This window comes from Prionailurus bengalensis, chromosome B4 (genome assembly GCF_016509475.1).
Source record: "Prionailurus bengalensis isolate Pbe53 chromosome B4, Fcat_Pben_1.1_paternal_pri, whole genome shotgun sequence".
Taxonomy (NCBI): Eukaryota; Metazoa; Chordata; class Mammalia; order Carnivora; family Felidae; genus Prionailurus; species Prionailurus bengalensis.
In genome coordinates this window covers 74,015,427-74,028,786 of record NC_057358.1, presented here as the reverse complement: position 1 = coordinate 74,028,786, position 13,360 = coordinate 74,015,427, and positions in this window count along the sequence as shown.

Here is a 13,360-nt window from a genome sequence, read left to right as displayed (position 1 = left end):
TTTAAATACTATGCTAGTTAGAGGCGCCTAGGTGGCTCAGTCAGTTAGGCGTCCGACTCTGGATTTTGGCTCAGGTCATGCTCTCACGGTGCGTGAGTTCGAGTTCCATGTCTGCACGGTCAGTGCAGAGCCTGCTTGGGCTTCTCTCTCTCTCTCTGTCTCTCTCTCTCCCTCCCTTTCTTTCTGCCCCTCCCCTGCTCGCTCTCGTGTGCTCTCTTTCTCAAATAAGTAAGCTTAAAACAATTAAAAATCAATACCGTGCTATTTAGGTAAATTGGCCTAAAAAACAACCTAGCAGCCTTTTCTTGAGAAATGCCATTTTCCTTCACTTCATTGACGACCCAAAGCGTGGCTCAAAAAGTGCATCCATTACGCATTGTTTTTATTCTCTTATCAGTAGCCATAAAGCAAGTTATCTTGCATTTTTTCCATGACTTTTACTACAACCGTTATTGTGTCTCAAGGCAAGGCTGCATCTAGATATTTACAATTCAGGCTAGTATGTCCTATAACTGAAAGTTTGCCGTTGTTTATTTCCATAAATGAGTTTTCAACCGCTCCGGTTCTCTGAAGTCCGGCTAGTCTGTGCACCGTGAGGGTGAAGAGCCCTTGTGAGGTCTCGAGGGAGGATGACCCAAACTGGCCTAATTCCAAGCCTAGAGCCGGCACCGTGCAAATGATAATCTTGTTTTACTCTTTGAATTTAACAGAACACTGCTTGAGACCACACAACAGCTTTTCTACAGATTTTCCCACTTCCAAGAACTTATCTATGGAGACCGTTACTGTTGCTATTCTGGCCCCATTCCGTGTTCCGTAGCTCGGTGAGCTGGCTTGCGTTCTTCTCCACCACACTTTTCCTAAACAGCCGTGATCACTTACACGTGTATAAGGTTTTACACTTGGAATCTCACAACAGACCCCGCTAGTAAAGCAAGGCAAACTTTACTTATGATGGTCACCTTGCAGATGGTGAAGCCGAGACCATCGGAGAGAGCTTGAATGACTGTCACCTTGACGGGGTGCCCAGAGCCCGGGGGCACGATGATGACAGTGTGTCCTCTTCGCTGCCCTCTCAGCGGGAGGCCAGAAAGGGCGCCCTGCTGTTATTATTCGGCCTATTTTGGGACGGTATTTAATGGCACAGAACTTGAAAAGGTACAAGTGGTATGAGCAAGAAGTCCCTCCCGCTTTCTGGTTTCCTAATCCCTCATTCTTCCTTCCAGAAGCAATATGGTCACTGGCTTATCTATTCTACCAGAAATATTCTATACAGATAACCTATATCTCTCGGAAGTATTTTATTCTCTCTTCCTTCCTTCTTTCTTGAAGAGTCAACTTCCCTTTTTACTTAAGGCAGACGTCTGGAACGAATACGAAACCCACTCGGAGCAGATGCTAAACTGCAGAAAGGCTTTGGTAAACCGATCACCCAGATTGTTCCCAATATCCAGATGTTTGAAATGGTACGGAAAACTTGTGACTCACAACAGCTTCTAAAGGAGTTAGGCGAAGCCCTCCCTGTGGTGTCGCACTATAGTTGACTTGGGCCCTCGTGCCCTGCCTGGGGACCACTTAAACCTTGATACGGATTTGGAATACGGCACCTGCATGTGTATTGACAGTGTGAATTGAAACCAGAGCTACGATACTGTGAATGAAGTGACTCTGAGGCCCACACGGACTTGAGTTGGAAAACTAATTCTGTCATTTATGGCTGCATGACATCGGTAGTCACTGAAGTGACTTGTGGCTTGATCTTCTCATCTACCAAATAGTGACAATAATAACTGCTACATAGGGGCACCAGCGTGGCTCAGTCGGTTGAGGGCCGACTTCGGCACAGGTCATGATCTCGCGGTTTGTGAGTTCAAGCCCCGAGTCAGGCTCTGTGCTGACAGCTCAGAGCTCAGAGCCCGGAGCCCGCTTCGGATTCTGTGCCTGCCTCTCTCTTTCTGCCCCTCCCCCACTCATGCTGTCTCTCTCTCTCTCCCCAAAATAAAACATAAAAAAAAACATCAACACATGAAATGTCTTTCTCTCTCTCCCCAAAATAAAACATTAAAAAAAATTAACACACTAAAAAAATGTTAATAACCACTATATAGATGTGATGGTTAAATGAGAAAATACACCCAGAGCACCAAGGATATAGTAGTGTATAATAAAATATGTCCACATCATTAACCGTGGCCCATGGTTAATTTTGTAGACTTTGTAAATTTTGTAAATTTTTCTTCCCCAGCAAGGGGGAAAGTTGGTTAAGAGATTTTTAATTTTTTTTTTAAGATGGGAACAGTGATAGTACGTTTGTATGCTTATAGAAATAAGTCAGTAAATGGGGAAAACTAGATGATGCAGGAGGAATACCGTGGTAGACTCCGTTCTTGGTGCTAGAGATACAGCTGTGAATAATGCATTTAAAAAAATAATAAAAGCCTTGCCCCTATAGAGTTGACATTTGGGATGGGGGGAGGCAGACAACTAAAAAACATAAGTAAAATAATATGTTAGCTAGAATAGGAACGTGATTGTTGGATGGGGAAGATTCAGGGGCTGTGGGTTGGAATTTTCAACAGGGTAGTGACAGGGTTCCAGATACATCACCTCAGAATGGCACTCCCTCATACGGAATAGTGTAAGCTGAAGGAATTTGTGAAATGGCAGGTGCTGGAAGGACTCTATGACCCCCCCAGCCCCCCGCCCCCAAAGCAGGTCGTAAAGCCCGCTTGGGAGAGGTGCCCTCCCCTTACCTGGAAGAAAGTAACATCCTTATCTCTGAAGACACCAGGACTCAGCAAGGAATCCAAACAAACAGCTGTGGGTAAGTTCCCCCAGTTCACCACCCTTAGCTGGTACCCTTTGTCCTACCGGTCTTCATCGAACCCAGAGTAAGAAAACACTCCGGCTTAACCTTGTTTGGGGGCGTCATTTGTTTCTGAAGGCTAATTTGCGTGCTCTTCTCTTGTCAATCTGCCTTTTGTTACGGAGACCCAGCTGAGCACCTGGAAAGGGCAGAAGGGACCAGCAGTGGTCTGGAGAAGGCTTCCCAGAGAAGATGAGATTTGAGCAAAGTCTGAAGGGAGGTGATGGAAACCCCATGTAGAAATCTGGGGGAAGGCAGCTCCAAGCAGAGAGAACAATAAAGAGGTGAGTGTGACTGGCTTAGAGTGAACAAGTGAGTCGGACACAAGAGATCGAGTCAGAGAAGAAAGGGAGGTAGATGGCGGGCCATGGAAAGGACTTGGGTGTTTACTCTGGGAGCCGTCACGAAGGGTTTGAGCAGAAAACGTCCACCACCTTATTATGGACTGTGTGGAGCAGGAGTGGAAGCAGAGAGACCAATTCAGAGGTCATCAAATGATCCAGGAGGTGAGGCTTGAACCAGAGTGACATCAGCTGAGCCGTGAGAGGTGGTCAGACTCCAGATCTATTTCGAAGGTGGAGATGCTAGGATTTGCTGTGGAGAGAAGATGGGGTGTGAGAAAAAAAAGGACAGAAGGCAGGTCCAGCCCTGTGGTTTTTGGCCTGAGCAACAGGAAAGATGAGTTGCTGTTTACTGAGACGGAGACAATTTAGGAGAAACCGGTTTGGGGGTGGAGGTCCAGTGTTCGATTTGGGGCTTGTTCGGCATTCCTTATACACATCTAAACTGAGATGTTGAATGGTGATGTGAATATACTAGTCTGGAGTTGAGGGGAAAGGGCCAGGCCGGAGATCTATCAGTTTGGCCTGGATGCTGTCACCAGTGTCGAAGGTGAAGATAGAGAAGAAAAGAGGTCTGAGAATTGAACCCCGGGGGCACTTTAGGTGTAGACGGTCAGGAAGCTGAGGAGGAACTCACACAGGACACAGAGAAGGAAGAGTCAGTGAAACGGGAAGAAAACTAGGAGAGTATGAGGTTCTGGAAGCCAAGGGGAAAACGTGTTTCAAGGGAGGACTCAAGAGAGAGTGTCTGTGTCAGAGACAGCCAGTAAGTCAAGCGGGACAGTTGACAGTTGGCTATAGCGTACGGACAGTGTAGGACATTGGTGACTTGACTGAGTAGTACGGACAAAGGTTGATTGGAGTGGGTAAGAAAGAATAAGAGAAGAATCGGAGACAGTACCACCCTGGAGGAGTTTTACTGTAAATAAAGGGAAGCAAAGAATGAGAAGTCAGCGGGAGAGTGTGGGAGCCCAGGGCAGGTTGCCCCCAAATATGCCACAATGGCATGATGCTTTTTTAAATTAAGATTATTTAAGACACAGCCAGTGTAACAAAAACAGTCTGACCCTCCTCCGTCCGCAAAGCAGGTCGTAAATCTCCCATGTGAAAGGTACGCTCCCTACACCAGGAGGAAGAGAGACATCCTTATCATGAGAGACAGGGAACTCAAGGTTGAAGAAGCCTACACAAACAAACCTTGTTACTTTTGCTAATTTACTACCTCGGCCCAATACTGTTTAGATTCCTTACTAACTGACAATTCCCAAACAGAAGTTTTCTTTGTCCTGTCCATTCTTTTCAACGTTTTTTTATTTATTTATTTTTTTATTTTTGGGACAGAGACAGACAGAGCATGAACGGGGGAGGGGCAGAGAGAGAGGGAGACACAGAATCGGAAACAGGCTCCAGGCTCCGAGCCATCAGCCCAGAGCCTGATGCGGGGCTCGAACTCACGGACCGCGAGATCGTGACCTGGCTGAAGTCGGACGCTTAACCGACTGCGCCACCCAGGCGCCCCTGTCCTGTCCATTCTTCGTAAATTTATGTTTCTTTGTCTAGGAAGTATAAAGCTGCCTGTCTCGGTCACTTCTTAGGTCCCGTATCTATGACACCTCTGTACGTAGGAACTAATTCCCCCAGACCCCGTTAATCTGTCTCATGTTCATTTAACATTCTTATACCACCCAGGAGAATCTTAACGGGTAGAGTAAAATTTTTCTTCCCCAAGAAGGGGGAAGGATGGTTAAGAGGTTTTTAACTTTCTTTTTGAGATGTGAACAGTAATAGTATGTGTATATCCTTATAGAAATGAGTCAGTAAATGGGGAAAACTAGGTGATGCAGGAGGAATACTGGAGCAATGTTGGTGAAAGGGTTGGGATCTAGTGCCTAAGTGGATGGGTTGGCCTTGGATAGGAGCACACATTAGATATCAGGCTGAGTACAGAAGCACGATGCCGGAGTACGGGTAGGTGTGGGGGCGCAAGCTTGGGAAGTTTTCCTGACTGCTATTTTCTCAGTGAAATAGGCAGCAAAGTCTAGGTCACCAGCTGAGCGTGAACCCGAGGCAGGTGCTATGAGAGGAGAAGATACGAAATCATCATCTGGGAGATGACGGAGGCTGTAATTACCACACAGAATGGAGGCTCACTTGGGGCTGCGAGCCTCTATTTGAACCGAGAGTGCTCAGCATGGATGCTTGGTTTTCTCTAGTCTGTTTTGGCCCCGTGGGCTGCAGGTAGCAGAGTAGACAAAAATTGTATTTAGTCGGGAATGAGGTTTTGCCTTTTGGTTTCTATTAATGTATGTTAATAGGCCATTACAGGTTTATAATGTATTTTAAACTGTGATTTATTTAGAAGCAAACCCATGAAAGCCAAGTATTTTAGACAGTGAAAAATACTATGAATATCAGGACAGAAATAATGTTCTTTTAATATTAACAGCTCTTTCACAGTTCCGGCCATAGATTAATTTAAACTGATCTTTTGGGGCGCCTGGGTCACTCAGTGGGTTAAGGGACTGACTCTTGATTTCAGCTCAGGTCATGATCTCGTGGTTTGTGAGTTCAAGCCCGCATTGCGCTCTGTGCTGATGGTGTGGAGCCTGCTTGGGATTCCCTCTCTACCCCTCCCCCACTCGTGCTGTCTCTCTCTCAAAAAATATATAAACATTAAAAACAATTTTTAAAAGTAAACTAATCTTGGGGCGCCTGGGTGGCTCAGTTGGTTAAGCGTCCGACTTCAGCTCAGGTCACGATCTCGCGGTCCGTGAGTTCGAGCCCTGCGTCGGGCTCTGGGCTGATGGCTCAGAGCCTGGAGCCTGTTTCCGTTTCTGTGTCTCCCTCTCTCTCTGCCCCTCCCCCGTTCATGCTCCGTCTCTCTCTGTCTCAAAAATATATAAACATTAAAAAAAATTTTAAAAGTAAACTAATCTTTCTATGAGCTGATATCATTTTATTCACATTTTCTATTTCCAGGAACACTGTGGTTTTTCTTATCTTCTTGGAATGGAGTGCTTCAAGCAGGCCCGAAATCAACCCACTGAATATGTACTTATAAATACACGTATTTCAACAAACTGCTGTGTGTTTATGCTCAAATCTATGAGTGGCTACCTTAAAAAAGGATCACATTTGGCAAACCACAAAACAGTATGCGTTTTCTTTGTATGACTTGCAACAGTCTGCATATTCTCGATAATTTCTCTTCAAGGCACTTGCATTTAGCACTTTCAGGCACATACGAATAATTTGTTTCTATTGAGGCACGAAGTTTTCTCTGATCGTGTACTAAGAATTCTGAGACTGGATTAAAACTTGTAACAAATTCACTTTAGTAACCGAATTCAGTTCTGCACTAAGTCAGTACCTGCAAATCTCTGTGTTGTTGAGGAGTGAGGCTAGAATTGGAGTTTGGGAGGTTATAGGTCGAGAAGAGCCACCTTGGTGGTTTCAGCAGGACGGATGGAATGAGAGGCGAATTTATAAAAGACCTCTTTCTGTGAGGACTTCTTAAAATTGTCTGCAAATTTTCCGGGAATTCTTATGTTTTGTGCAAGTTTTTTACTCTGCTCCAGTATGTAGCTTAGTGGTTTCAGAGCAGGGCCTTTGTAGGCAGAAAGGTTGAGTTCAAGTCTGAAACCTGGGAGCTGTGTGATTTGGGGAAAGTTACTTAGCCTCTCTGGCCCAAATCCAGCAGAGGAGATTGAATAAGCAAAGTGCTAAGTAAATGCTCAGTTTACTCTAGAAATTAGTATACATGTATCCATGCTTTAGTAATATAAAATAATTAGTAAATTATGTTAGTAATTTAGTTATAAAAAATAGGCTTTAAATGACATTGAATAAAATGTAAATACTGGCAAGTACCCCATTTGATGGCACAGCTCTATGAACCGGTATGCCCCTATCCCTGCAGGAACAGACCTGAGAAGTGGGGAAGATGGCAGGGGCTTAGGCCAAGTTGAGGCTCCGGGAGGTCAAGCAACTGCCTGAATCACAGCCAGGCTAACCACTGAGCTTGGACTAAGGATCAGGCCTCCTGAGTCCTGGTCTCCTAGTCCCAGAGTCACAGTTCATGAATTTCAGGGGGGCAAAAAAAAAAAAAGGTTGTAAACCTTTTTCACAAAGAATAATGTAATATCCTAGGAGAATGGGGCTTTGAATTCATGTAACAATGTCCCTTACCTCTAAATAATAATCAAATTTAATTAGAAGACTCCAAACCACTGGCTTAGTTTTCTGATTCCAGTTTTCTCTGTCTTTTTTATTACCATCTTAACCACTTGTAAGTGTGCAGTTCGGTAGTGTTCAGTATATTCACAACACTGTTGTGCAACGGATCGCACGAGCATTTTCATGTTGCACATCTGAAACTCTATATCCATTAAAGCAGGACTCTGCTGATCCCCACAGTCCCTGGCAACCAACCACCTTTGGATTTTCTCTTTCTATGAATGTGACTGCTTTGGATACCCCACCCAAGTAGAATCACACAGTATTTGTCTATCGTGACTGCCTCATTTCACTTAACGTGATGTCCTCAAGGTTCATCCATGTTGTTGTAGGTGACAAGATTGCCTTCTTTCTAAAGGCTGAATAATGTCCCATTGCCAAGTTCACCACAGTTCACCCAGTTACCATGTGTAAGAACATAGCTATGTCAAATCCCAGGCGAGAAGCTCTCAAAAACTCTATTTGAGATGTTTCATGTTCCGGGTTAGTTGTCTTAGTTATTTAGGAGGGACAACACTTCTTTTCCTCGATCTGTGTTGGCATAAACTGTGCAAATAAAGAAGCTCCATCCTAGACTCGCTGGGAGCATCATCTCTTTCCCACCCAGAAGGATCTGAGTGGATCTTCCTTTCACATTCATGATTTGCATTTTATTTTTTAATTAATTAATTTTTCAAAATTCTTTAAAATTTTATTTTGAGAGAGAATGTGCATGCACCAGTTGGGGAGGGACAGGGACAGAGGGAGAGAGAGAATCCCAAGCAGGGCTCCACACTCAGCACAGAGCCCAATGCAGGGCTCGATCTCAAGACCATGAGATCATGACCATGAGATCATAACCTGGGCCAATATCAAGAGTTGGATGCTTAACCAACTAAGCCACCCAGGCGCACCATCATATGGGGCTATCCACAACAGAGTCAATTAAAGAAAACACCTGGATATTTCAAAAAAATGCATGCTTTTAAGTGCATTATAGATTAATTCTAACTGCTAGTTTTATTTTCTTTCTAAATCAAAATGCTAACCCTTCCTATATTTGCATGGTGGGATTGTGGATGCAATAATTTGCTTTATTTTCAAGGCTGTCTGAAACCTGGTCATACTCTATTTATAAAGAAAAAGTTCCAGTATTTTAAGAGATATTAACTGCTAAATTGCTAAACATGAAGTTTCTTTGCCCAGGAAGGCAGACGTTGCTTAATATTTTTGATGCATGCTAATTTCCCTTTCTTCCTTCGCTTAGATACACCCAGGCACAGTGCTTGGCATCCAGCTACAAGGTCGACGGAGGCATGTTCTCTGTGCTCAGAAGCTCACAGTCAGTGAGGGAAAAAACAGAAGCTGATGACTACAATTCATTGTTGGAAATGCAATTATGGCCTTATGTTGGGATATTACTTATATTACTGAAAAGGGATTCTAAAAATTTTACTAAAAATAAAATAATTGAAAATAGCTCTGGAAAAAGTGGCCTCTGGTCAGATTCTTTTCAAATGAATATTTACTTTATAATTATAATGATTGACCTGAATTGCATTGTTTTTATTTTATATTTTATTTTATTTTATTTTTTTAAAAAAATTTTTAATGTTTATTTGGTTTTGAGAGAGACAGAGACAGGGGCGCCTGGGTGGCTCAGTTGGTTAAACATCCGACTTCGGCTCAGGTCATGATCTCACAGCCTGTGGGTTCAAGCCCCGCATCGGGCTCTGTGCTGACAGCTCAGAGCCTGGAGCCTGTTTCGTATTCTGTGTCTCCCTCTCTCTCTGTCCCTCCCCTGCTCATGCTCTGTCTCTCTCTGTCGCAAAAATAAAATAAAAACATTAAAAAAAAAAAAAAAGAAAAGAGAGAGACAGAGACAGAGCATGAGTGGGGGAAGGGCAGAGAGAGAGGGAGACACAGAAGCTGAAGCAAGCTCCAGGCTCTGAGCTGTCAGCACAGAGCCTGATGCGGGACTGGAATTTACGGACTGCGACATCAGGTCTTACGGACTGCGACATCATGACCTGAGCCGAAGTGGGTCACTCAACCCACTGAGTCACCAAGGCACCCTGCATTGTTTGTTTTATAAATCAGTTGTTGATCACTAGTCCATTCTACCAGTGAAATAGTAGACTTTTTGACATTTTTCCAAATTATTATTTACAAAACTAGTGTTACTGCTTTCTTCTTGTTACCTTCCTCTTTCTCCTTTAGGACATTCTTTTGCTTAACAGTTGGTTGTGGAATCTCTGAAATATATTCAAACAAATGAAAAGGGAGAACTCTAAATGACTTTCACTTCTCTGAATCTGATGATTACCAGTTTTACTGACCCCTGATCATAAATCTTTGAATTCTATGTCAATGTTCTAGTTTCTTAGTCATGATTTCTAGGTGTTGCATAACTGTGGACTCAGTCACCCTATATATTTGTATTAGAACAAAAGACCGTGTTTATTTTCTATATACGCGTTTATTCTTGGAGATGCATGCTAGTTAAATCATGGGGCAGTCTTAAAACACATGACAAAAATAGCTAAGAAAGAAACGGCTCTTTGTTCCTGGTTGAATAAACTCCGCGATGACGTAAGTATCCAATTTAAAGTAAATTCTAAACTAATTATATTAGTCCCCAAGCTTGTTCCTCCTCTCAGTAAGTGAAGTCAATATTTACTTAATCGCTCCATGACAGAAATTGCAAGATCGTCTGTGATTCCCTCCTTGCCTTCAGCCGCCAGGCGTGGAGTCCATTCTCCTTTCTGGACCACTCTGTGATCTGTCCTCTTCTCTCCCTATGCCGCTACCTGGGTTCGAATCTGAAACCCGGGCGTGCCTTCCTGATTTATCTTCCCACAGGTGTTCCTTTCTTCCTCCATCCCCTTCTCTGTCTGCAGTCTATGCTCTTTTTAAGATGTGCATCTGGGGGCGCCTGGGTGGCTCAGTCGGTTGGGCGTCCGACTTCGGCTCGGGTCATGATCTCGCGGTCCATGGGTTCGAGCCCCACATCGGGCTCTGTGCTGACACCTCAGAGCCTGGAGCCTGTTTCAGATTCTGTGTCTCCCTCTCTCTCTGCCCCTCCCCTGCTCGCGCTCTGTCTCCCTCTGTCTCAAAAATAAACATAAAAAAAAAAGATGTGTAGCTTACAATTTCATTTCCCTTTCAGAGGCTGCGTTTAACCGGCTACATCCTGTCAGAATTTTTCTGAAAATACTCAACATTTTGCCTTTTCTTCATCAGGCATGTTAGGCAAATACCTACGCAGCAGTGCCTCGGTGAGGTCTGAGGCTCCCCAATTGACAAGGCATCTGGGTTCCCGTAGATCACAATAATACATCACAAGCGCATACCGAGTAGATCCTTCTGAACGCACACTGAGAGCATCATCAACCGCTCAGAATGTTAACAATTTATACTAACCCTTTTTACAAAATCAGCAACAATGATTACTGGCGCCATGGACTGGGCGGCTCCTTTACATTCCAGACATATGTGTCCATTAGCTGTTACTTTTTAAACCACCCTGCAGGGCGTCAGGCCACGCTAGTCAGCTAGGAAGTAGCAATTTGCAGACCCAGCCTGCCTCAGCCTACCCCCAGTCTGTCCTCCCCCAAACTGGGTCCTTCACACCTCCCGATCCTTGCGGCTTCCACGCCTATGGGGTGCCACACAGGGAATGGCGACATACAGGGCAATTCAAACTTTGTGGTGAAGTAAAGCAGGGTGTTTTATTATCAGGGGAAGAGAGAGACTGGAGCTGAGGACGCAGCACCCAGTTCACCACCGAACATGTCACTGCTTTGGTTTCAGGCATATGTTTGGGGACAGCAGGCTCAGAAGTCCTTGACGTTGGGTGGAATTGCAGATGTGAGGTCCTGGGGGAAATTCCTTATACCTTATTTATTAATAATCTTATTCGGATTGTTGGCACTCCTCGGGAAAACAGCAACAACAAAACGTGGGGTATGCTTCACAGAGCTGTGTTAGCCCGCACTCTCTTGCAGTTTAGTGTGGCTAACTGCGGGCTTAAATTTTAGGAGGAAATAGGCGAAGAAAAAAAATCGGAGACCTTGCCTGTCACGTGCTTGGTCTGTTGAAGAAAACTAGAGAGGGAGTTTATTAGTTCTTCAAATGGGAAAGCCCCCAAGCGTGGGGGGAGGGGAACGCAAAAGCCTCTGGTCTAAGTGAGCGCTCAGCGGATGTTTCAAGAGTGCGTGGGTATGTCGTTGACTGCCAGGGCCAGGACCCAGCCCACAAGGCTGATGCGGTTTCTTTACCTTGTGGTTGTGTCTGATGAGGAATGCATACTTCCGTGTTCGCACAAGGAAGATTTTCTGATTGTCCTGTCCCTTCATCATTTGGTACAGAGGAGGAAGAGAGAGAGGTCAGGAAGCACGCCACATTGTCACCCCTGCAGAAAAAGGCAGCCGGGAGCTCCTGTTGGCCACTTGCTGATGTGCTGGGCCGTCACTTCTGCCTGCAGGCTTGGACGGAAGCAGCAGCCTCAGCCAGCCAGAGGGCATGTCCCCAAAGCCTCAGACTGCCCTGGAGAAGTGGCTCAGGGCTTCCTCTTTTATGGCCCTAATTGTGTCTAGCCTTGACTCATCTGTGGTAACAGACGAGCCTGCTTCATCTGAACCAATCCAATGTGCCTATTCAGACCAGCCCTGACTATCCTAATCATTTATTTTACATTTTGGGGACAGAGACTTAAACCCATTTAGCCCTCGGTCTGTCATCTTCAGGCTAAGGTCCCTTTATGTACTTGATGCTTTGACCACGGTATGCCACCTAGGACCTGAGAAGCTTTTTCCCTGAAGGCCACCAGGGTAACCTTGGTCTGCTCCTTCTAAGGAGATTTTGGGGTATCTGGTGGTCTGCTGCCATCCCGTGACCGCATGCAGGTCTGTTTCCTCGCTTTCCTTTCCAACAAACAAGGTCCTTAAAAACCTAGGATTAAAACAATTTTTCTAAATGTTTATTTATTTTTGAGAGAGAGAGAGAGAGCATGAATGGGGGAGGGACAGAGAGAGAGGAAGACACAGAATCAGAAGCAGACTCCAGGTTTCATACTGTCAGTACAGGGCCCCACACACGGCTCAAACTCACGGATCGTGAGATGACTTGAGCCAAGGTCAGACTCTTAATCTACTGAGCCACCCAGGCGACCCTAGGATTTTTAAAATGATCGGGGCACCTGGGTGGCTCGGTCAGTTAAGCGACCGATCATGAAGACAGGCAGTCGGTTAAGAGTCCGACTTCGGCTCAGGTCATGATCTCGCGGTCCGTGAGTTCTAGCCTCGCGTCGGGCTCTGTGCTGACCGCTCAGAGCCTGGAGCCTGTTTCAGATTCTGTGTCTCCCTCTCTCTCTGCCCCTTCCCCGTTCATGCTCTGTCTCTCTCTGTCTCAAAAATAAATAAATGTTAAAAAAATTTTTTTAAATGATCAATTCATTAGAGAGTGCAGAAAACTGCAGTAAACTTTTGCCTTGTCTCCAGTAGGCTGAAGTAATTACCAAGAAGAGAGGAAAATACCCTAAACCTGATGCTAAGGGTACTCTGCATCGATATAATATGCATAATATTACGGTTAACATTTGTTGAGTGCTATTTGTGTTCCTTTTCCTTTCTTCTCTCTCCTTCCTTCCCTTCCCTTCTCTTTAGCTAAAAACTATCGGCTAAAGTTGTTGATTGTTCTAGCATAATCTACACACAACCACGATTACAAAGATTAAATGATTAGGGGGTCAGTGAGCTAGGACGTCCAGATTCGTTTATGCTAAGAATCATTGACTATATAGCATTTATTGCTAAATTAGAAGGAAACGCTATGGCCCATGTGTGGAAATCAGCTTCTTTGTAGACAATGAGTAGGAGCAATTAGAGCCACCCAGAACCTTTACTTGTAGATGTATGACTTACTTCTCCTGGTCTGT